Source organism: Oryctolagus cuniculus, chromosome 7 (assembly GCF_964237555.1).
Source record: "Oryctolagus cuniculus chromosome 7, mOryCun1.1, whole genome shotgun sequence".
NCBI classification, from domain to species: domain Eukaryota; kingdom Metazoa; phylum Chordata; class Mammalia; order Lagomorpha; family Leporidae; genus Oryctolagus; species Oryctolagus cuniculus.
The window spans coordinates 62,306,385-62,330,357 of NC_091438.1; the positions used below are offsets into that span (position 1 = coordinate 62,306,385).

Below are 23,973 nucleotides of genomic sequence, written 5' to 3' on the forward strand. Positions count from 1 at the left end.
ACTGGGACTAGAACCCGGTGTGCTGGTGCCACAGGTGGAGGATTAGCCTATTGAGCCGCGGCGCTGGCCAGAGTACCATGATCTTGTTTGTCACTGTGAAGTGCGGTGGCTGACTTGTGGGAACAAGCTCATGAAGTTTTAGGATCTGCGGGATCAAGTCAAGTGCTTCATTGGGGTGAAGGGAAAATCTGTCAGGGAACTCAGTGATGGCAGGTGGCTGCGTGAGCTAGCGTTCTGTGGACCTTTGCAAGTGCCTCTCAGCTGAACGTCAAGGTGTAGGGCCCCAGCCGGCTTCTCAGCTCCCTGCTTTCCAACGTGAAATAATTAGAAGTCAAATTAAGGCTGTCGAAAGCACAACTCAAAGAGAAGAACACAATGCATTTTCACATTCTGGAAGGATAAAAGCCTTCTACACCCGTGAATATACTAGTGAATGTGTGAAACTAATTGAAGCACTTAATGAAAGATTCAAGAACATGAAAGGTAAACAAATGTAATTGAACATCTCAGCTACACCGTTCAATGTGAAACCAGCTGAGATGCCTGATAATCTGCAACACGAAATCATTCAGCTCCAAGCATTGTGAGCTGAAAGCTAGGCACAGCAACCTCCCACTGCTTGTGTTCTATAAACGTTACATAAGCCCCCATGAATTTCCCACTTTAGAGAGACATGCAATGAAATATGCAGCTGTGTTTGGAACAACTTACTGCCCCAAGCAACGCTTTTCAAAACTTACCATCACAGAATCACCTGTGCTCCAGACTGACGGCTGCAAAACCGGAAAAGCAGTTTCGCGTAGCAACATCATCATTACCAGTTTACGTCACATGCCTCAGCAAAGACAAGCATGCTTTACAGCCATAGGGGAGAGTTAATTAAATATTTGACCAACTACAGAAGGTTAATTGTTAAGTTGATAATTCTGTATGGTCTGAAAGTGATGTTAAAAATATACACATGGCCCTTGGCAGAAGAAATGTTTCCTACCGCTGCCTTAAAGCTTTATAATTTCAGGTACTGGGGCCGGTGCTGTAGCGTAGTCAGCTAAGCCTCCACCTGTAGTGCTGGCATCCCATATGGATGTCGGTTCAAGTCCTGGTTGCTCCACTTGTGATCCAGTTCTCTGCTCTGGTCTGGGAAAGCAGCAGAAGATGGCCCAAGTGCTTGGGCCCCTGCACGTGCATGGGAGACCCGGAGGAAGCACCTGGCTTCTGGCTTTGGATTGGTCCAGCTCCCACCGTTGCAGCATTGGGGAGTGAACCAGCGGATAGAAGGTCAATCTCTCCCTCTCTCACTCTAACTCTGCCTCTCAAGTAAATAAACCAATCTTGAAAAAATTAATAAAAAAGAATTTCAAATGCCTTATCATTTATGTAAACCTTCACTGTTCTACAAAATAGCTATTAACCACTTATAGCTATTTGAAGTAACTAAAATTGTTTTTCCTGTCCCACTAGCCCCATTGCAAGTGTTTAAAAGCCACATGCCAGAGCTGGTGCTGTGGCGCAGCAGGTTAACACCCTGGCCTGAAGTGCCGGCATCCCATATTGGCACCGGTTCGAGTCCTAGCTGCTCTACTTCCGATCCAGCTCTCTGCTATGGCCTGGGAAAGCAGAAGATGGCCCAAGTCCTTGGGCCCCTGCACCTGCGTGGGAGACCTGGAAGAAGTTCCTGGCTCCTGGCTTCGGATTGGCACAGCTCTGGCTGTTGCAGCCAATTGGGGAGTGAACCATCATATGGAAGACCTCCCCCCACCACCTTTCCTCTGTAACTCTGACTTTCAAATAAATAAATAAATCTTAAAAACAAAATAAAAGCCACATGCCAGCAGTGGCTACCATAAGGGATAATTAAGATATATGTAAGCCTATTTTATCAGAAAGTTTTACAGGTCAGCTTTTGGTACTTGTAAGCACTCAATTAATGCTTATTGTTGTCTTATTCCTATCAGAGACAAGAGGATAATTCTCCTGAATTAATTTCAGATTAACCAATTGGGCAGTTTCCCATCCTCAAAGATATTAACGCTGCGTGAACCTTATGCGTGCATGTTCCTTGTTACTTTCTGAAAAGTTTGGAATTTCAGGCCAGGATGAGGAGAATCTTGTGGACTCCATAGTGAACTAAATGAAGGAGAAATTTGGCGAGATGAGGCTTCATGGCTGTTTCTCAGATTAAAATCGTTGGGAAGTCTCTCATTTCACAGGCAATTAGCAAAGCTCACTCTACAATGCAAGAAAATGCATCTTCTTTATTTTATGTATGACTGATCTGATCTTCCTATTGAGCCCCACCCCCTCAATGCAGCAGGGGGAAAAAGCAATTAACTTTCAATCCTCAGTGGTTTTAATTCAGCCTGAACCAATGATTTAAGCAGCTCTTTGGGTAACTTTTAGCCCTCATACTTTGGGATAATTGCTTTATCATTCATATTTTCACTTTTATATCCTCTAGGAAGGTGAATAAATGGGACATGGATGGCACCTGGGTCTATTGCCGGCATGAGTTGGTTTATGTAAACCGAAGGTGGCAGAGAGGTTGCTGGGATGCCCTGGGGTTGGCTGACTTGGCCTTATCTGGGCATGTGGTGTAGAGGTTGAGGCCGGCGAAGTCACATGTATTCCTGCTCATGACTATAGTGCATCAAGAGGTCCTGCCTGACTTAACCTCATCCTGCTTCTGGAGGTCCAACTTCAGAGTTTCTCGCACATCTCCATCCAGGCCTTTGTCCTTGTTGGCTCATTTTACATTCAGATTGCTGGCGGAGGGGAGAATAGAGTTTCACATCATATTAGGATCAGAGAAGCATCATGTGTTTCATTCACTCTGCAAACAGAAGTTCAGATAAGGGAGTCTGGGGCTCTCAGATTTATGAAAGAATCCACACAGTTGACACAAGCTTGTGACTAATACATCTCACAGTTCAAGTGAACAGCTTCTGTTTTCTGTAATGAGCATCTGTAGAGTGAGGATGCAATATGTTTTACAAGCTTTCTTGTCATCTTATGCTTTGCAGTGGCAGGCTCACTCCTGGAAGGACTTCTTTTGCTTGTCATTAAAAGATGACTAGTTCAAGAGGCTTCTTGCTTCTCCATGAACATGACAAGGTGATGGAATTAGTTCATATTTACTTCTATCCCTCTCAAGCCTTATGTCTTAACAAAGCTCTTTGTTCTCTGTGTTCTATACGCAAGGGCTTGTAATTTAGCATTCTATTTGTTATCTTCTGAGAATCTAACACCCATACTTCCTTGTGAATTTGAAGTGCGTGGGACAAAGGTTCTTCCCTCCTATGTTTTCTTGTTAAGCATCACTCTGATTTGTGTTTTGACACAGATAGAATCAATAGTATATATTTTATTATTTTTTGTATTATCTAAATCTCTTTTTTTATTAAAGATTTATTTATTTATTTGAGAGAGAGAATTACAGACAGAGGCAGAGACAGAAAGGTCTTTCATCCACTGGTTCACTCCTCAAATGGCTACAGAAGTTGGAGCTGGGCCGATCCAAAGTGAGGAGCCAGGAGCTTCTTCCAGGTCTCCCAGGTAGATGCAGAGGCCCAAGCACTTGAGCCATCTTCCACTGCTTTCCCAGACCATAGCAGAGAACTGGATCAGAAAAGGAGCAGCTGGGGTGTGAACTGGCACCCATATCAGATGCCAGAGCTATAGCTGGTGGCTTATCCCACTACACCACAGCGCCGACCCCTAAATCTCCTATCTTTAACGGCATTCCTTCATCTAACCTCAATCCCAGGTGGAATGGGGTGCCAGAAATTAAGGGCTTCTCTTTTTTGGCTCAACTCTAGCTTTGTAGCTGTGTTTTGGTATAGAAGAATCATACATATGATTGAAGAACCTCTATAATCTGGCTCTTCCAGGTTTGTTCTTGAAATATAAATGGAATGTGAAACATTTTTTGTCTGTTAAGTGCTAGTTTTAAGCAGGTAGCCAGGCTTGGGAACAAGAGAAGATGTTGAAATTCTGATAGCATACCCATTTCATTCTGTCTTGTGTCTTTTATGACTTGGTGTCCAAAGGGGAATAAGTGACACACTTTTTTCTGAGAGGTAAAATTTGTTAGTTTAATGTTTGCAAAATATCATTCTTATTACAATAATAAGTGCTGGTGACATTTTCATCTAGAAGACATGAGAAACACGATTCCAGAATCCATCTAAATGACTATTTGGATTCCCATCAGGGCTGTGTGTGCTAAGGGAGATTATGCATTCAATGCAGGTGGCCCTTTGTCATCTTGATTCAGTTAAATGTTGAGCAGCTTGGAAAGAATTCTGGAACTTCATTTGGGAGAAATGGTAGTGTTTAGGTTCATTTTATAAATTGACAATCATTTCTGATAGCTTGAAGAAAAGTTTTTCATCAGCTTCTTTGAAATGTCGATTCCAAGAGTGATTTATTTTAATAGAGCACATGTTAAGACTTTAGAATTATAAAATATGGGGCCAGCATTGTGGCATAGAGGGTAAAGCCTCCACTAGCTACACTAGCATCCCATATGTGCACTCATTCATGTCCCAGCTGCTCCACTTCCAACCCAATTCCATGTCAATGGCCTGGAAAAAGCAGAAAATGGACAAGTACTTGGGCCCCTGGCACCCATGTGGGAGACCTGGGGGGAGCTCCTGGCTCATGGCTTCTGCATTGTGCTGCTCCTGTTGTTGCAGCCATTTGGGGAGTGAACCAGGCGATGAAAGATCACATGTCTCTCCTTCTCTTTCTTTCTATGAATTAAAAAAAAATCCTAAGGAAGTAAAAAAAATTGCATAAGATAAAAATTGGGAAAGGGAATACCCAGAAGTAGTGAATATTACTAAATTATAAGGTACATTTCTATTTCTATAATATACATTTCTAGAAAAGAATAGCAGTAGAAAGCACCACATTGGAGAAAACTTTTGAAAACATTTTCTGTGTTTATTTGAGAGGCAGAGATACAGAGGCAAACAGAGAGACACAGAGTAAGTGAGAGCTCACATCCACTGGTTCGCTCTTTAATCTTGAACATCTGTACTCACTGTGGCAAAGGAACACTTTATGGGAGGCTCCTTTAATTGTTCATTGCCTGCCAGGCCTTGAGTATGACTCAACTCTTTATTTCCTTCAGTGGTAGAGTCTTGGAATAGGAGCCAGTTTCAAAGAGCTTATCTGTGTTCATCTTGGGACAGTGAAGTCTGGGTAAGTATTATTTTTCTTGTGGTTTCAACAATGTTTGGTGTTGGAGCAAATGTGTCCAGCATATCTATAGGTGAAGACGTACCACAGAGACTGAGTTACTTGATCATGTGTCAGAGTCTAAACTCAAATTCACGATGTATTAATCATGGGGTAATTGAATTTGGGGCTGCTTTCGAGTTCCTGCTTATTCAGGGGCTATTTGAATATTGCTGGTGATTATAATTTTTTATTTTAATTAAACTTTATTTTTTCAATTAAATAAAAAATTTAAGAAATGAAATTAGGGCTATTGGTAGGTTTTAAGCATGGAGATTTTTATGTCAGATTTTCTTTTTTTTCTTTTTTGATTTAGTAAATATACATTTCCAAAGTACAGTTTATGGATTACAATGGCTTTCCCCCCCATAATTTCCCTCCCACTCATACCCCTCCCATCTCCCGCTTCCTCCCCCATTCCATTCACATCAAGATTCATTTTCAATTATCTTTATATACAGAAGATCGATTTAGTATATATTAAGTAAAGATTTCATCAGTTTGCACCCACACAGAAACACAAAGTGCAAAATACTGTTTCAGTACTAGTTATAGCATTACTTCACATTGGACAACACATTAAGGACAGATCCCACATGAGAAGTAAGTACACAGTGACTCCTGTTGTTGACTTAACAATTTGACACTCTTGTTTATGGTGTCAGTAATCTCCCTAGGCTCTAGTCATGAGTTGCCAAGGCTAGGGAAGCCTTTTGAGTTCGCCGACCTTGATCTTATTCCAACAGGGTCATAGTCAAAGTGGAAGTTCTCTCCTCCCTTCAGAGAAAGGTACCTCCTTCTTTGATGGCTCCGTTCTTTGCAATGGGATGATTATAATTTTTTAAAGATTTATTTATTTGAAAGAGTTACACAGAGAGAGAAGGAGAGAGACAGAGAGAGAGAGAGAATCTTCCATCTTCTGGTTCACTCCCCAATTGGCCGCAATAGCAGGAGCTGGCTGATCTGAAGCGAGAAGCCAGGAGCTTCTTCTGGGTCTTCTCACGCAGATGTAGGTGCCCAAGGACTTGGGCCATCTTCTACTGCTTTCCCAGCCCTAGCAGAGAGCTGGATCAGAAGTGGAGCATCCAGGACTCGAATTGGTGACCAAATTATGGGATTCCAGCACTGCAGGGTGGCGGCTTTAACCGCTACACCACAGCACCAGCCCCTGATGATTATATATTATAAACTGGTTTGATTTTTGATTTTTTTTTTTTTTTTACAGGCAGAGTGGACAGTGAGAGAGACAGAGAGAAAGGTCTTCCTTTTTGCTGTTGGTTCACCCTCCGATGGCCGCCGCGGCCGGTGCGCTGTGGCCGGTGCACGGCGCTGATCCAAAGCCAGGAGCCAGGTGCTTCCTCCTGGTCTCCCATGCGGGTGCAGGGCCCAAGGACTTGGCCATCCTCCACTGCACTCCCTGGCCACAGCAGAGAGCTGGCCTGGAAGAGGGGCAACCGGGACAGAATCCAGTGCCCCAACCAGGACTAGAACCCGGGGTGCCGGCGCCGCAGGTGGAGGATTAGCCTATTGAGCTGTGGCACCGGCCATTGATTCTTGACTATTAGTTGCATACTCCACAAGTGAAATAATAAAAGATTTATAGCTGGAAGAGATACAGTAATTTCCCCACATCTTTTATTTTCTAGATGATGCTGTTGACCACTAAGTGGTTAAATGAGATTCCTGGAAGGGACTGAGCCAGGGCGAAAACTCAGATTCCCTGATACTCGCTTAGTCTTCATTCACTTAGCTCGTTTCCTCCTTCCGTATCCTAACTTCAGCTGTTCATTCATCAGTCCATTCATTCCAGTGCTCTATGTGTTGAATCCTGACCCTAAATGAGTCCAGATCCTACGATGAGTTACTGGTAAACTGACTGTGAGTTTGCGAAACATGTCTGAAGCCTTGCACTGGCTACTTTTCCAACTCAATACCTACAGACAAAAGGACAGACGTACTTATATTAAAGTGTGAGGAGAGAGGGCCAGCACTGTGGCATAGTGGGTAAGCCACTGCCTGCAGTGCTGGTATCCCATATGGGCGCTGATTCATGTCTTGGCTGCTCCACTTCTGATCCAGCTCCCTGCTAACATGCCTTGGAAGGCAGTGAAGGATGACCCAAGTCCTTGGGCCCCTGCACCTGTACAGGAGACCTGAAAGAAGCTTCTGGCTCCTGGCTTGGGATCCGCCCAGCTCTGGCTGTTGTGGCCGTTTGGGGAGTGAACCAGCGGATGGAAGACCTCTCTCGCTCTCTCTGCCTCTCTGTAATTCTACCATTCAAATAATTTTTTAAAAAGTGTGAGGATAAAATGTAGCAAAATGACTCTTGCATGGTGTCTGATACCTTTTGAAGCCCCAGGAATTGGCCAAGTCATTCAGCTCAGTCATGAGGCCAATAGGCCAGGCCTTCCCCAACTGTCTCCTGACCCAAAGGGCAGCATGGCTTGGTGCCGCCTGGTCTCTGCTTTTCCAAGAGGGATTTCCCAGCTTGGTACAAATCAGAGGGGAGGCCAGCTTCAAAACCCTTTCCGGCTTGTGAAGATAAAGCACACTTGGGAGTGAGGTGGCAGCCCGGTCCACCACATGAACATTTTGCCAGGCTTGCCATCAATCAACAGCAAAAATCTAGGTTAGGAGAGAGGAAGGGGTTACCCTGGCTCGTGGAGTTCGTCAGCAGACAGGGTGAGATCTGGTCTGGAGTGTTCCAGGGGAGGCCACAGGATTCTCCGTCAAGTATCTGCTGTCTACGTCAATTTGTGACCCAGAGCGTGGGTGGCTTATTGATCCCTATCTATAATAGATTTAAGGGAATGGTTTTACACAGGCCCTTCCCGCTTTCCTTTGTGCAATGAAAGATCACTTAATTACTATTTAATTGCAGTATCACAGACTGGCCATCTCCTCTGCAGGCTGCAATAGACTGGAATTGGAGGAGGCTGACTAGGTCAGGACGATATTAATCATGATTTCATTACTGGACAAGAGGAGCAGCAGCCAAGTATTAAAGGAACCCAAGGTGGAGCGCAGTGAGGATGCCAGGGAAGGGCTCCATCCAGTAATGCCCAGGCCCCCAAATCCGTGAGTCCTCGTCTGCAGCCCAGAGGAGCTCACAGCTGAGCTGGCTTGCTTTTACTGCCGTCTTTAAGGAAGCCTGGACTTCAACTTGGGCTGATGAGACACTGCCCACCTAAAATATATGTGGATTGAGAGGTGCTCCCACATGGCTGAGGCAGGGATTTGGGTTTGAAACTTGGTAAAATTCTGCGCTAATCCTTGCAGTAAGATAGTGAGATCTGGGGGTGCTTGTTATTGGGAGGGTGAGAGTCAGATGCCCCCAAATGATGACTTTGGAGAAAGGGAATTTCTTTTTTTTTTTTTTTAAGATTTTTATTTATTTATTTGACAGGTAGAGTTACAGACAGTGAGAGAGAGAGAGAGAGAGAGAGACAGAGAGAAAGGTCTTCCTTCCATTGGTTCACTCCCCAAATGGCTGCAACAGCTGGAGCTGCACCCATCTGAAGCCAGGAGCCAGGTGCTTCCTCCTGGTCTCCCATGCAGCTGCAGGGGCCCAAGCACTTCGGCCATCATCCACTGCTTTCCCAGGCCACAGCAGAGAGCTGGACTGGAAGAGAAGCAGCCGGGACTAGAACCTGCACCCATATGGGATGCCTGCGCCGCAGGCGGAAGATTAACCAAGTGAGCCATGGCACCGGCCCTGAAAGGGAATTTTTTATGAAAAAAACTATATATGCTTTGAGAAACAACCAAATCCAAAAAAATGTGAATAAGGGCAAAGAGGGGTGCAGGCATGGAATGAGGGAGAGAGAGTGGTTTTTCATAGACCTTTCTGAATGCCCAGGGAAGGGTGTCTTTTCAGAGACTTTTCCGATGGGGAGATAAGAAAAAACTAAAATTCAGGATAGACTTGGAGCCCAGAAGGAAAGATTTTGTCTCCACAGTGAGCAGGTGGTTAAATGAAGCAGTTCTAGCAAATGTGTGGACACAACAACGAAGCTGGGTTAGCAAGGCGGCCTTCCCTGCCAAGCCACCCTCCCTGCCATCCACATCCTCTTTTATGTTGCTGTCTTCTGTGTACCTCACTTATCAAAGGAGATCATACTTAACAAGAGGCACACAGTACACAGGTGTTGAGGACGCCAGCTCTGGAGGCCCCCAGACTGGGTTTGAATTCCAGTTGGGACTTTCAGATACTGATTTCTGAAGCTCATTGTCTAACTAAGGAAGCCAGGATTCCTTGGAGGGATGGCAGATTTCAGGTGTGGAGTGTGGAATGATGGTCTAGAATATGTTATTGTGCCAGAAAACAAAGAAGGGCCCAAGGAATCAGAGGAAATGACCAATGAATAAAGCATGACCTTGGGCTCACTTTTGTCAAATATTTTAGTGGAGAAAGGGGAACTCTTATACCCTGTTGGAGGGAGTGCAAATTACTGTAGCCACTGTGGAAAACAGTGTGGAGATTTACTTGAAAACTAGAAATAGACTTGCACCCAAAAGACATGAACTCATTGTTCCTAAGAGATAACTACACGACCATTTTTACAGCAGCACTCTTCACAAAAGCCACAATTAGGAATCAACAAAGTTGTCCATCATCAGATGAATGGATGAAAAATGTGGTATATGTACACAATGGAATATTATTCAGCTATAACAAAGAATGAAATTCTACCATTGCATCAAAATGGATGCAACTGGAGGAATCACATTGAGTGAAATAAGTCAGGCACAGAAAGACAAATGCTGCATGTTCTCCACTATATGTGGGAACTAAACTTTTTTTTAAATGGGAAAAAATTCAAAAAACAAAAACAAAGAAAGAAATGCCTGTATATTGTCAATATTGTTGCAAATATACTTTTATAAAACTTTGTTTCATATCTTTGTCAAACCAATAGTTAAGAATGTTACAATACTGTAGTTTTAATTATTTGTGATTACTTTAAAACTTATTACATATGGGTGAAATGGTCATTTTTCCACTCAATTGTTTATACCTGTTGTAAATATTCTCAGTAAGTAGGGTCTTTTTGCTTTTTCCTTGTTAAACTTATTTGGTGAAGCATTAAGCCTCTTTACTGTAATGTAAATTGAAGATGTTATCTCAAAAACAAAGAAAAAAGAGAGATAAATTATAATATATTGATTAAAAAATAAGAATCAAGTTTATAGTTGAAAGAGAAAGTTTTTTTTTCTTAGAGGAATGACAGCTGACAAATTTAGGAGATATGATAGGAAAACATTTTTTGCAGCCACCATTTCAATAAATTCTTTAGACAAAGAATATCAATAGATTCCATTTCTCTTAGCAAAGAGTACTGGAGGACAGGATACAGCTTTTCAACACATCAGCCTGCAGATTACTTAAAAGTTACAAAGGGGAAGCAATTCCTTTGCCGTGGAAATATCTGCTGGACATTACTGAAACCAAGTGTGGCCAAACTGATATTAGGTACCTGATGTATAGGAAATGAAATATACAGAACCATCTGTGTATAATTCTTGCTAAAATGAGTACATACTGAGCCAAATTCAAAATGTAAGACATTTTCCTAAACAACTGATCTAGATTATTAAATAAAATGCCAATGTCAAAACAGATTAAGACCAAAAATAAAAAAAAAAAAAGGAAAACTATTCTATGTTAAAAGACACTGAAATTGAAGAAACATGATAACCAAATAAAATGCATGATCCTGGAGTGGAAGAACATTTGGATGCAAACACCCCCAACTGCCTAGGGTATTTTTCAGCCAGTTGGAAATTATGGGGTGTATTATTGTATTGATAAGTTTCTTGTATGTAATAATGTGTTGTGCTTATGTGGGAGGATATTACTAAAGATTCACAATGATGTATTTTAGGGCAAGGTATTAACAATTACTGGATATAGGTGAAAGTTAAAATCCTTTTATCATTCTTTCAACTGTAGGCTTCAGATTTTCACACTGAGGGGCCAGCATTGTGGTATAGCAGGTAAAGCCACATGGGTGCTGGTTAGTGTCCCTGCTGTTCCACTTCTGATGCAGCTCCCTGCTAATGGCCTAAGAAAAACCTGGACCCCTGCCACCCACATGGGAGAGCCTGATGAAGTTCCTGGCTCTTGGCTTCAGTCCGGTACAGCCCTGGCTGTTGTGGCCATCTGGGGTGTGAATCAGTGGATGGAAGATTCTCTCTCTCTCTCTCTCTCTCTGTGTGTGTGTGTGTGTGTCCCACTCTCTCTGTAACTCGCACTTTCAAAACAAATAAATAAATCTTAAAAGGATTTTCAAACTGACTTGGAAGAAAAATATTCCCAACTTTGGGCAAATTTGTTGATCTCACTAAGATCCTTGTCTCCTTTCCTGTAACGTGTGAGTAGTGATGGTAAATGGTATACAGGCTTACTTTACTGAATAATATCTCATGATAAGAACACATAGAAAGCGTTCAGTAAATACCAGTTATTGAAATCTCCTCTCCATCTTTTGGGTTAGCAGCAGAATGTGAGTGGCTGAGAGCTAAGTCTTTTTTCATCTTTATTCCCCAGTGCTTGGATGGGGTGAGTCAATGAATGTTTCTTGATATAAGAAATTAAGTAAAACTATGCATAAAGTCATACTAAAACATTTTCTCATGAAAGCTTCCACAATAATATTCCAAGTATCTGAACTGTGAGCACCTCCTTGATATCTGGTTCCTACATCCAGGCGGTCATCCCACTGCACCAGCTTCTTGTAGCACACAACTGGCTGGTCTGAAGGTGTGTGTTCATACTGTGAGGCAGAGGTTCTCGTCTTTATCACCTGTGAGAAGCAGGTGCTGGTGGCCGGGGTGCGGTGGGTGGGGGTGAAAACACAGGTTTCTAACAGAGTTTATGGTTCAGTAGATTTGGGGTGAGGACTGAGAACTTCTACTTTTTTTTTTTAAGATTTTATTTATTTGAGAGGTAGAGCTACAGACAAAGAGAAGGAGAGACAGAGAGAAAGGTCTTCCTTCCCCTGGTTCACTCCTTATTTGCAATGGCCAGACCTAGGCTGATCCGAAGCCAGGAGCCACGAGCCAGCAGCTTCTTGGCCATCCTCCACTGCTTTCTCAGGCCATAAGCAGAGAGCTGGATTGGTAGACGAGCAGCCAGGACAGGAACCAACAGCCATTTGGGATGCTGATTCCACAGGCAGAGAGGCAGAGACTTAGCCCTCTGTGCCACAGCACCACCCCGAGGATTTCTGCTTCTAACAACCTCCCAGGTGACGGTGATGCTCATGCTTCTGGCCCGGAGACCTCACTGAGGTGAGGGGTTCAAGGAGTAGAAGGAGCCCAGGAAACATAAGAGCAATGCTGAGACTCCCTAGGCAGACTCCTTGTAGAACCGTGCCCTTGATCTGCAAGACTGGTATTTTTGGAAGGTAACCCAAAAGGAGAAAGGAGTCGATTCCTATCATCTCATCAATATCTCCTTGGAGTAAAATGGTCTTTCATGACTGTTTGGACGGCAACATGTTAGGCACAGAGTGAGTCTAATTTTTAAGCATGTACAAAATGATAATATAGGATATGTTTTCATTATATAGATATATGCACATATTTTCATAAATATACACATAAAATGCAACAGCTGTAGTTCAAGTTTTTTATAGGTATTTAAAATTTTTAAATTAATTTTTATTTATTTGGGAGACGGAGATATGGACACACATACACAGAGAGAGACAGAAAGACAGTGTGTATGCTCTTTTCTGCTGATTCACTCCCCAAATGCTTGCAAGACTGGAGCTGGGAACCGAATCCAGTTCTGTCACATGGGTGACAGGAACCCATTTGGGCCATCTCCACTGCCTCTGAGGGTTTATATTAGCAGGAAGCTGGAGTCAGTTTATATTAGTCAGGAAGCTGGGAATGAAACCCAGGCACACTGCTGTGGGACACCATGGGCATCTGTTTTGTTTTGTTTTGTTTTGTTTTTAAAGATTTATTTATTTTGGCCAGCACCGCGGCTCACTAGGCTAATCCTCCACCTTGCGGCGCCGGCACACCGGGTTCTAGTCCCAGTTGGGGCGCCAGATTCTGTCCTGGTTGCCCCTCTTCCAGGCCAGCTCTCTGCTGTGGCCAGGGAGTGCAGTGGAGGATGGCCCAAGTGCTTGGGCCCTGCACCCCATGGGAGACCAGGAAAAGCACCTGGCTCCTGGCTCCTGCCATCGGATCAGCGCGGTGCGCCGGCCGCAGTGCGCCGGCCGCGGCGGCCATTGGAGGGTGAACCAACGGCAAAGGAAGACCTTTCTCTCTGTCTCTCTATCTCTCTCTCTCATTGTCCACTCTGCCTGTGGAAAAAAAAAAAGATTCATTTATTTCAAAGGCAGAATTATGGGGGACAAGGGGAGAGGGAGACAGAGATCTTCCTTCTGCTGGTTCACTCCCCCAAATGGCCTCAACAGCTGGGGCTGAGCCAGGCCAAAGCCAGGAGCCAGGATCCAGGAGCTTTATCCATGTCCCCAACATGGGTGCAAAGGCCCAAGGACTTGGGCCATCTTCTGCTGCTTTCCCAGATGCATTAGCAGGGAGTTGGATTGGAAGTGGAACAGCTGGAACTCAAACCGGTGCCCAGATGGGATGTAGGCTTTGAAGATGGCGTCTTAACCCACTACATGACAACGTGGACCCCACCACAGGTGTCTTAACTGGCATCTTAATTGCCAGGCAAAATACTTGCTCCTAGCTTGTGTTTATATAAGGAAAAATAAAGGAGGAGAGAGAGAGTGAGAAGGAACATGGTGGGAGGAGAGGGAGAGATAGAAATATTATTTTACCAGGTAGACAAATTTAGTTTGTATTTCCAAAACAATAAGAGTATACCCATGATAGTAAATTCCTTGCGTGAATGTATACTTCAACACAGAGAGAAAACAAGGCCCATTGATGTTAGCAAAATTATGTCCAGTTAGTAGCAAAACTAAAACTGGGCAAGGATGCCAGGTGTCAGATCTATGGTCAGGTCATGCTGCCTTCCTGCAGTCCCTGGAGTGTGACAGCTTTTACCTTCCTTTCCAGGCCTCCTACCGTGCATGCAATGGAAATACTGTGCTACTTCTTCTCCTCTCCAATCTGCAGAACTGTAAGCAGAGGCAATATTTAAAACTTAAAAAAAAATTCAGTTGTTACTGACAATGCAATGAGGGTAATGGTATTTTTATTTATTTATTTGACAGGCAGAGTGGACAGTGAGAGAGAGACAGAGAGAAAGGTCTTCCTTTGCCGATGGTTCACCCTTCAACAGCCGCCGTGGCCGGCGTGCTGCAGCCGGCGCACCGCGCTGATCCAATGGCAGGAGCCAGGTGCTTCTCCTGGTCTCCCATGGGGTGCAGGGCCCAAGCACTTGGGCCATCCTCCACTGCACTCCCTGGCCACAGCAGAGAGCTGGCCTGGAAGAGGGGCAACTGGGGCAGAATCCTGCGCCCTGACCGGGACTAGAACCTGGTGTGCCGGCGCTGCAAGGCGGAGGATTAGCTTAGTGAGTCGTGGCGCCGGCCGGGTAATGTTATTTTGATTTGAAATTGTATAAAGGAATAATCGTCATTAATTATAGTACTTGCATTTGCTATTTCTCAAATGAAGGACAATAATAGTTTTGCAGCCTTCCAAGACAATTCTCTTCAACCGCTGTTTTTAACAGTGACCTTTGTCCTTGAGGGTAGACACCAGTGAACAATAGTAGAACAGAGAAACAAAGAATAGTGTCCTAATAATTAATACACAGTCTGTAGGACCCTGTTGAGCCTGTTGCTCTTAGTTTTCCTGAGACGAAATGTCCTTGGCATCTCTTAAAAGAATCATGTGTTCCAATCTGGCTAGACATCTTCTGTACTTTTCTTTGAGCCCTAATTTTTGTTTTCCAATGCAGTAGCATTTTCTGAGAAAATCTAATAAAAAACATGAAAAAATGAAAAAGAAATAGAGTGATTGTTTCTTATTAAGGCGTGCACCTGTCCCGACTATTTAAATGAAGGGAGATGTGCTCTCCAAATCTTAGAAGTTCCTGAGAATGTGAACCATTCAATGAGCTTTGGTAGGTCTTGTGTTCCAGACAAGCTGATACCTCCCAGGGCTGGGACTATCATTACGAGTCATATGAATGGAGTATATGTTCCACTACAGTTTGCAATACAATCGCCTCCACGATGTCCTTTTACAGCTCCTTAATATAGTCACTGCACAGGGAGGAAAATAGTATGGGCAATCAGCCAGCTCACATGCTAACTTCATTAGCTTCAGTGGTGCCTCGTTGTATAGGAGTTGGACAGCAAACATTTATATGGCCCTGACTAATTGCCAGCCATTAAGCTTTCTTATATTTTGACATTTTTTAGTATATGTGCTGCCAAGCAAGCACACATATTAACTTTTTTTTAATACAGTGAAGTAACTTCTCTGAGATCTCATGGAGCCAGGATTCACACTCCGAAGTCTGGCTCCAGATCCCATGCCCTGAATTGCTACTCAAAATTGGGATTAAAGTTTAGTGGATCTGGTGTCTCTTTCTAACTTGAATCCTTCAAACACCTAGTGCTGCAGCCCTGAGGATTTACTAGTTCTGGCCCACACAGGTCCTGGCACTGGGTCTGGGATGCGTGGCTGCTACTCAGAAGCGTAGGCCTGCTTGCTTCTCTATACACACTTGTACACACATTGCTCTGTCAAAGGCCTGCCCTTCCTGGAGAGCTCAGATAAAGTCCTCTCCTTTCTGTCCAGTCTTCCTGGTTTCCTTTGCTTTCCTACAGTCCAGAAGCACTGTTAGAACTTCTGTCATTGTACCTGTTGGAATTGTTTTATTTTTATCTTCCTGAGTCAGTGGAACACATGGTGAGTTCTGAGGAGCAGGGTCCTTTCTTTTCTTACTCTGCAGCCCACTCACCACCACATACACAAGTGGGCCTTTGCTCTAACCCTGTAATGAACACAAGCAAGGTGGGTATTGGTGTATGAATGTTCAGTCCCTACTGTCCACGCTTCCTATGTACTCTACATGCATGTAGCCATTTGTCCATGAGTGCTTTTAATTACTGCTCTGGATGTATGTGGCTTTCACAAGTAGCAGGAAATATGGAGGAACTATGAAGGACAACCTATCCAGTGTAGGGAGTAAGGAATGCTCCACAGGTCATCACCTTTGTGCACTACTACTGAAATAATGAAAGAAATCTAGATGATTCTTGGGAAATCCTGTAGCACTGTACTCAGACTCCTCATTGGTGCTTTTCTTGTGTTACCTTCTGCAGTTGTGTATAGGCCAAGTTTCCCATCATGAGTTCCTTGGAAAGGACTGAGTCTTTCTCGGTACCCACTGGGCCTAATATGGCAGGTGTTTAATAAATAATGTAATGTTCATGGTATTGATAATGTCAGGATGGTATCAAACACTGAGACATTGTGTTTATGAAAACATACTTGTATCTGTTGAATAAATTAGTAAATGTGTGAATGCATAACACAAGATGGATCTAAAGATCTTATTCTACCTCATTGTTTCATTGATAGGGAATCTGATGTCCAAAATCCAGACTTTGCCACTCATCCCAAGGCAGGCTAATGAAGAAGCTGGAATTCATATCTGGGCATTTTGCCTGATCACTTGTGCCACTGTTTTCATCTACATGGTAAATTTGGGGACTTTGGAAGGAAATGAGGGTTTATTTTTAAATGTATTCAGTTACATGGTCTAATCTACATAGTCAATGAACTATGTGATAGAGTTTGCTGGGTAGCTTTTCCACCCTCAGAATCAACTTTCTTTCAGGTTGCTACCAAAAACCTTTGAAAATTCATCATTATGTTTCCCCACCTATAGGATATTCTGAACTGAATTGGATTTTTCTTCAATAATTTTGAATCTCAAAATGCCTTGAGCTGATTTCAGCAGTCCTTGTTACAGCAGTGCAGTAGGCAGGGTTTAGGAAGGTAGGCTAGATATTGCCTTGCCTCATGGCACACCACCAAGATTAGAAACAAATATGAGTTCTGGGTGTTTTGTCACTATTTTGTTATTGCTTCTGCACATTGAGAATGTGATGGTAGTAGAGTATGGAGATATAAGAAAAGAGAAATCATTTAATTAAAGATTCTAATTGATTGTATTCCAGATAATTTACATTTTGAAATTTTTATATAACTAATGTAGAATAATCCCAGCATGTGAAATAAAATAAATACATGGGAAATTTGGTAATAGAAAGCACCAGGGTTTTGGAGTCAGATAGCCATAACTTGGAATCCCAGCTTCATACTCTTATGAGACAGAGGCCTGGTATTTAACTTCTCTGAATATTGCTGTCTTCTATTTAATATAGAGATAATAATAATTATCTCATAAAGTTGTGCAGATAAAATGCAATGCTGAGTACTAGGACAATTCACAAATTTTGGTTCCTTAAATTCTCTACCCTATGTCTCCCCAATGAAAGATAAGATAGATATATAATGTAATGCCATATTCTGTAAATAATGGTGAAAACATAGTATCAATTTACATATAACAGATAACTAAAGAGCTAGTTAGATATACTGCTTGATATTTTTAAAAAGTGTTTGATGGAGTTAGGAAGAATTATAGACAATATAGACTAAGAAAATGTTAATGAGATATATTCTTTGGCTTCATTAATATTGTCATTCTTAAGTGAAAATGATGAATCTTACAGAATGGGAGATATGAACCAAGTTGATTCTGCTAGGTTTTCTTCAGCAGATTAGAGGAGGTGCCCTTAGGGGCATAGATGAGCTTCCAGCAGACATTTCAAAGCAACTGGATGAAATGAAAGTTGAGGTGTATTTTTGCTGACACCTACAGCTATTCCATCTCGCTGTGACTCTGTGAGTATGAGTTGCTTCTGTAAGGGAAGATCTTAAAGGGGCAGGATATTAGCTTGGGGTAGCACAGCAGACCTCAGCTGTCTGCTGTCCCAGATCAGCCACGTGGAATTTCTCTGCAGTGAGAGAGGAGTCCTGTTTCTATGACAATCATGGTTGCTCTGCCAAGACTGCTAGTTGGGGTGCCTGCACTGCTAATTGCTATGCGGACATCCATTCATTCGACTTTGACCTAGAATTACCATTGTCTTTCACAAGGTAGGCAATGAATCATTGTTTTGGGTGCTTGCTTTGTCTCTTTCAGCCTAGGTTTGAGTTGGATCAGAAATGCAGTCTGTGCAGTTCATTACCAACCTCAGTCAGGAAGGTTTCTGATGGGGTAACTTTTACAACACACTAAGCGTCTTGTTGGAAAACAAGTGTTAGTTAACAGTCCAAGAGCTCAGACGGAGCTGGTTGCAGTTCAGTGCTGCTACTCCGTGGCTTTGTGATCTTGAATAAATTGGTTGACTCCTCTAAGTCAATTATCTCATCTGTAAAATAGAGATAACAAAATTTCCATCCTCATACAATTGCTGTGAGGCATGGACAGAGATGAGCCAGAAAAAATGGTGTTGCCTTGTTGGCACCTCGCACAGGGAGGTGCAGTACAGTTAGATGGATCCATGCCTAGTTGGTGACACTGAAACTCCATTCACTTGCAACAGCCACCACCTAGACCACAACAGCTCTCCCATACATGTTACAGCTTTAGTCATTCAATTTATTTCCCTCCACCCTTAACCCTCCCGGAGCTTTGAGAATATTGAAAAGCAGTGAAGAAACCCGTGACAACCAAATAGCAATGTAAGTTCAAGTAGGTTTTGTTACTTCTCTCAGTGACTGATGAAAAAGATCAATTTTATGTTTTGTGAAACTTGTACTTTATGCTGCTAGCATCTTATTCCTAGAATTCTAGAGAGAGAATTACGGATGTCGAGTGCTTCATTTTGGTTAGTGTGAGATGGAACACAAGAAGATCAGCTCAAGGTGAATCCTTCCTAAGGAAGTGAAAGCAATGTCAAGGATAAACATTTATTGAGCCCCTAACACATGTCAAATACTGCAGACATAGAGACAGTAATATAAAAACTGGGACCTTCGTGACTCTGAAACTTGTCCTTCCAGCTCTGTCAAGGTCATCTAATGGTTGAAAATAAATAGGACAGGTTTGAATCCCATCTTCTCTGCTTGCCAGCTCTGTGGTGTTCACCACTCTCAGCCACATGAGTATAATCTGTTAATTTGGAGGAGGCCTGTGAAATGCTTGCTACAGGGTCTGGGACTCCCAGGAAACAACAGTACTTGTTTTCTTATCCATGCCCCAAATGTGAACATTGTTATTAGATTTCATGTATGAAGTCACTGGAACTAAGTACTAAAGTTCTTGCAGGGAATTTTTAGAGAGTGATGGAAATTCAGTACCACTAACTTCCCACAGACCGTTTCCAAAGGGGCAATGTGATGGCGAAACTATTTCCAAGTGGGATTTTGTTGTTGTACAAACAACTGGACGTGAACATAGAAAAGATTATCTGAGGACATTTCTGCATTTAAAAAATAGAGTACAAATACGCAGATGAAGATTAGTTTTTTCCTCCCTGAGGTTATATTCTGACTTTGAATGCAACCAATTAATTTCCACTGTGTCCATTACTGTCTCACTCTTGCAAGAGCTAATGCTGCCTCAGCTATGACTCACTGGAGGTTCTTGTATAAGTGGAAGGATTTTGCCTTTCTCCATTATTAGTTGTTGCAACCTTTGATTTTTCTCTGAGCATGAACCCCAGTCTCCTCTAAACATGGGTGTTTTCTCTTGCCACAGTGCTCGAACTACCTAAAGGTGAAGAACATTTTTTCTACAGTTGCATTAAAAACAATTATTATCCCCAGTACCACCCCCACCCCCCCTGTTTCTGCTGCTGTTGCTCTCTGCCTCTTACACAAGGGGCCAGAGTTTTAAGAGGCCAAGAGCAGGCAGCAAAGTCTCAACATGTTCCTGGAGTGGGAGGGGATTCTGTGAGAGTGAGTTGGCTGCCACATCTGGGGGAGGCCTGGTGATGAAAAATGGCAGCTGTGATGATGAGAGAGGAGCCAGCTTCCGGGAGGCAGGGGCAGGCTCTTCTCTTACTCCCTCCACCTCTAGCCAAATACCAGTTGTGTGAATCAGCTGCCATTTGGCCTCAAGGGACTTCACTGCCACATGCTCCCCTTGCCCTCTTCTTGAAGCAAGAGCCTGCCCCTTCCTCAGCCCTCCAGCTGCATTCAGAGTCTTGTAGGGAAATTTGAAGGTCACAGGGAGTGCCCTGCGCAGTGACAGGCTCTTTTCTTGTGCATGCACATATGTGTACACAATGTGGATAGGACTTAGATAATCACAATGCAGGGCTTGGAGCTGCTCCTGGTCAGGTCAGTGAGCGTCTGTGCTGGCACTTGCTCTGACTATGCTGGGCACTTATTGTGTGTGTGGAGCTCTGTGCTCAATTCATTACATGCACCATTTCACTTAGCCTCCCAACAGCCCTGTGAAATGGCTATTGTGCTTCTCTGGACTTCACAGCTGTGGTGAAGGAAAGCCTACTGTGCTATTTTACTCCCCTTTATAGACAAAGACTGTACTGGAAGATACTGTTGTTTGTAGGTCTGAATGCGAGGGTTGTAGAGAAACCTAGAGAGTCCTGAGTTGAGTCTGTCCCAGCCACAGGAGGGCCAACAGTGGCATAGAAGAGCCTCTGGTACACCTGGATTTCCCTTGGAACTCTCCTCTTCTCTCTAGGAATATGGCCAATGGGAAGCCGCGTCAGAAATGACAAGAAGGCTCCTGCAGTGGTGGAGCAGGCTGCCCTCACATCCTGCCACCTGCTGCAGAAATACTTCCATGCCACCCTGGCTGTTCCTGGTTGCTCTGCCTCATCCGACTACTAGTGCCCTCAATATTTTCCCTGAATGTCACCTCAGTGTATGGACTCCACCTTGCTCTCCCTCCCTTACCTGAGTCATGGTGGTGACTCAGCTGGCCCGTGGTACTGTATTTACTCGTGAGAGTGCTGTGCCTTGCCCATAATGCTTCTCATAACCTGCCTCAGTGCCCAGGAGAGCCTGCATGGGCACGTGTTTTCCATTTCCCACCCAATCTTCACCAGCCCTCTCCTCTCATGCCATTTTAATGTAACTTGGAAATTCTCGTGAACTCTGTGTAAAGTTCTCAGTATTTTTCTGCCTTGTCTATCTTTTCCTGTGGTTGCCCTCCTGATCATTAGACTAGATTAACAAGATTTCTGAGGGATGTGAACAGCAGTCTATCATTTAGATTTATTTGATTTCAAGCAACGGAAACTAAGACTGGCTAACTTAACATAATAAATGATGTTGGTGGGATATATATTTTGTATATATTCATATACATATATATAGACAGAGGTCGAGAATTAATTCCCACCATTTTCTAATTCTCTTACCACATTGTTATTCAGTATTTACTTGTCAGGAAAGAGACAGATGCAGTTGACCCATGTGCTCTTGGTAGAACAGCTTTGCTGATCAAGACTGAATGCTACAGGGATAGGACATATACAAAAGGAGTTATTAGATGAAGGGAAAGTGGCCACTGGCATTTGTCATAGCAGTTAAGATGCTCCTTGTGATACCTGTATTCCATAACAGAATAACTTGGTTCTATTCCAGGCTCTGCTTCTGATTCCAGTTTCCTGCTAATGTGTGCCCTGGGAAGCAGCAGGTGATGGCTGAAGTTCTTGGATCCCTGCCACCCACATGAGAGACTCAGACTGAGTTTTCAGCTCCTGACTTCAGCTTGGCCCAGGTCCAGCTGTTGTAGGCATTTGGGGAGTGAACTACTGGATGGGACCAATCTCTCTCTCTCTCTCTCTCTCTCTCTCTCTCTCTCTCTGACTGCTTTTCAAACAAATAAAATGAATCAACATTTAAATGAAAGTTTTTTAGAACAGAAAGCCAAGTGAGCACTGCCAAGTCAATAACCACAGTTGTCCACTAAAGGAAAGTGGAGGTCCCTGATCTCCTTCCAGAGCATCTGCAACATCACCATCAAGCCTCCTTTAGGCTTAGTTTCTTCATGGCCTAGAGTTAACTTGGGGAGTGAAAATAAGCAATTTGCTCTACAAACAAATGTTGCTAAAGAATTGTGGTTTTAATACGCTAAATTGATCTTCTGTATATAAAGATAATTGAAAATTAATTGTGATGTGAAGGGGAAGGGAAGAGGGAGTGGGAGAGGGGAGCATTGTGGATGGGAGGGAAGACACGGGCGGGGGTGGGGGGGAGGAGGCTATTGTGGTCCATAAGCTGTACTTTGGAAATTTATGCTCATTAAATAAATTAAAAAAAAAAAAGAATTGTGGTTTTAATTCAAATTTTAATGAAGCGAGGAATTTGAATATTTGCATTGGCTGGTAGACCTGTATCATGATCTGTGTGTTCTGCCCTAAGCACAGCAGAACAGGGGCATGTGAGAACCTGTGCACTCGGGCTGCACACAGAGGGCTTTTTGTGTCCTGTTAGTTTAGACAGCCTTGAGATGTTTAGCCTGACATACTTAAGGCTGAGCCTCTACATCTCTCACAAGTGCCCACGCACATTCTCCGTTTGCACGTTAGTAATCTTGCCTTGGGCAAATAGAGTCTGAGAGCTAAGAAACTCTCAGGCAACTGCCCTTCCTGGAATCTCTCCTAGCATCTTGGCCCTGGGGTTCTCCATCTCTGTTGTCATGAGATCCCTTATGTTCCCAAGTCAGTGATAAAAAGGTCTTTTCTACAGTTTGGTTTGTACAGCTTTCTTTCACTGAGAAACGAGACATAGCAAGGTCTTGTATAGTAAGCCTGGTCTCCTCTGACCTGTCTATGCAGTGTTGTCCTAACACGTTTCGTTAGAAAGTGGAATTCAAGTCTGAATTCTGTAAAAAGATCTCAGTGTAAGATGTCAAAGAATCTTATTATAAGGTCATTTCACCTAACTTGAGCATTAAGGATAGTTACCCAATGGAGCTCCAGACTCCTCCATAGACTTTTTATGATCTGGGCCCGTCTGTCTTTCTGCCCCCACTGCTAACCATGAGATTTGCACAAATCTCACCCCTCACTTCAGACAACAAGCTTTCAGCCTCTCCACAACACTTTTTGTTTTCTGACTTCATTGCATGTCCCCCTCTCTCTAAGCTCTTGCGTGTGCTCTTCTTATTCTTAAAATGCCCAGCCCAGCCCTCTAACTTTGTCACCCAGGTGAACATCCCCTGTCGTTGATCTTCCCCTGACCCCAGGTCAAACGGCAGGTCCTTCCCTCCCTCCGTGCTTCTGTAGAAATCTGAATCCACCTCTACCCTGGCTCTCCTCTGTTTATATTCAAGCTAAAATATGAGCCATGGCACACAGCAGATGCTCAATAAATTTCAATGACCATCGTAGGAAGTAGTTCAGGTAAAATACAGTAAGCATAAATCCATTGAGATTGGGAGAGATTCAAGACAATTGTCAGACCCCAAACTACAGACAATAGTACTTTGAATTGAGAAGATGATTTGATTATGTAGGAGTTGAGGTTTCTTGCCATTCCCCCCAACACACACCAGGTAATAAGCAGCATTCACTAAGAGCTCTCTTGTAGGAGCTGAGATTGGTGGCTGAGAGACTAACGGAAACAGGACCTACACGTTGGTGCTATGAAGATCATGTTTGTTATGGTTAAAGCCACAGTGTTCTGTTAGAGAAAGTGGGTGAAGTCTTGCACACGCCCCTTGCTGCTGGAGCTGGCACATCACTTTGCTGTTTACTACTCTGTCCTGTGAAAGGAAAGAGTGCCCTG

The 23,973-nt window shown here is 43.3% G+C and overlaps 1 long non-coding RNA gene across 1 annotated transcript; it reads left to right on the forward strand.

Moving 5' to 3' along the window:
- The first annotated feature begins 5,135 nt into the window (after window positions 1-5,135).
- On the forward strand, window positions 5,136-22,365 carry LOC138850316 (uncharacterized). The gene is made up of 4 exons (XR_011390035.1): window positions 5,136-5,205; window positions 14,290-14,353; window positions 16,774-16,892; window positions 21,826-22,365. It is a non-coding gene; the product is annotated as an uncharacterized lncRNA (long non-coding RNA).
- The last annotated feature ends 1,608 nt before the right edge of the window (window positions 22,366-23,973 follow it).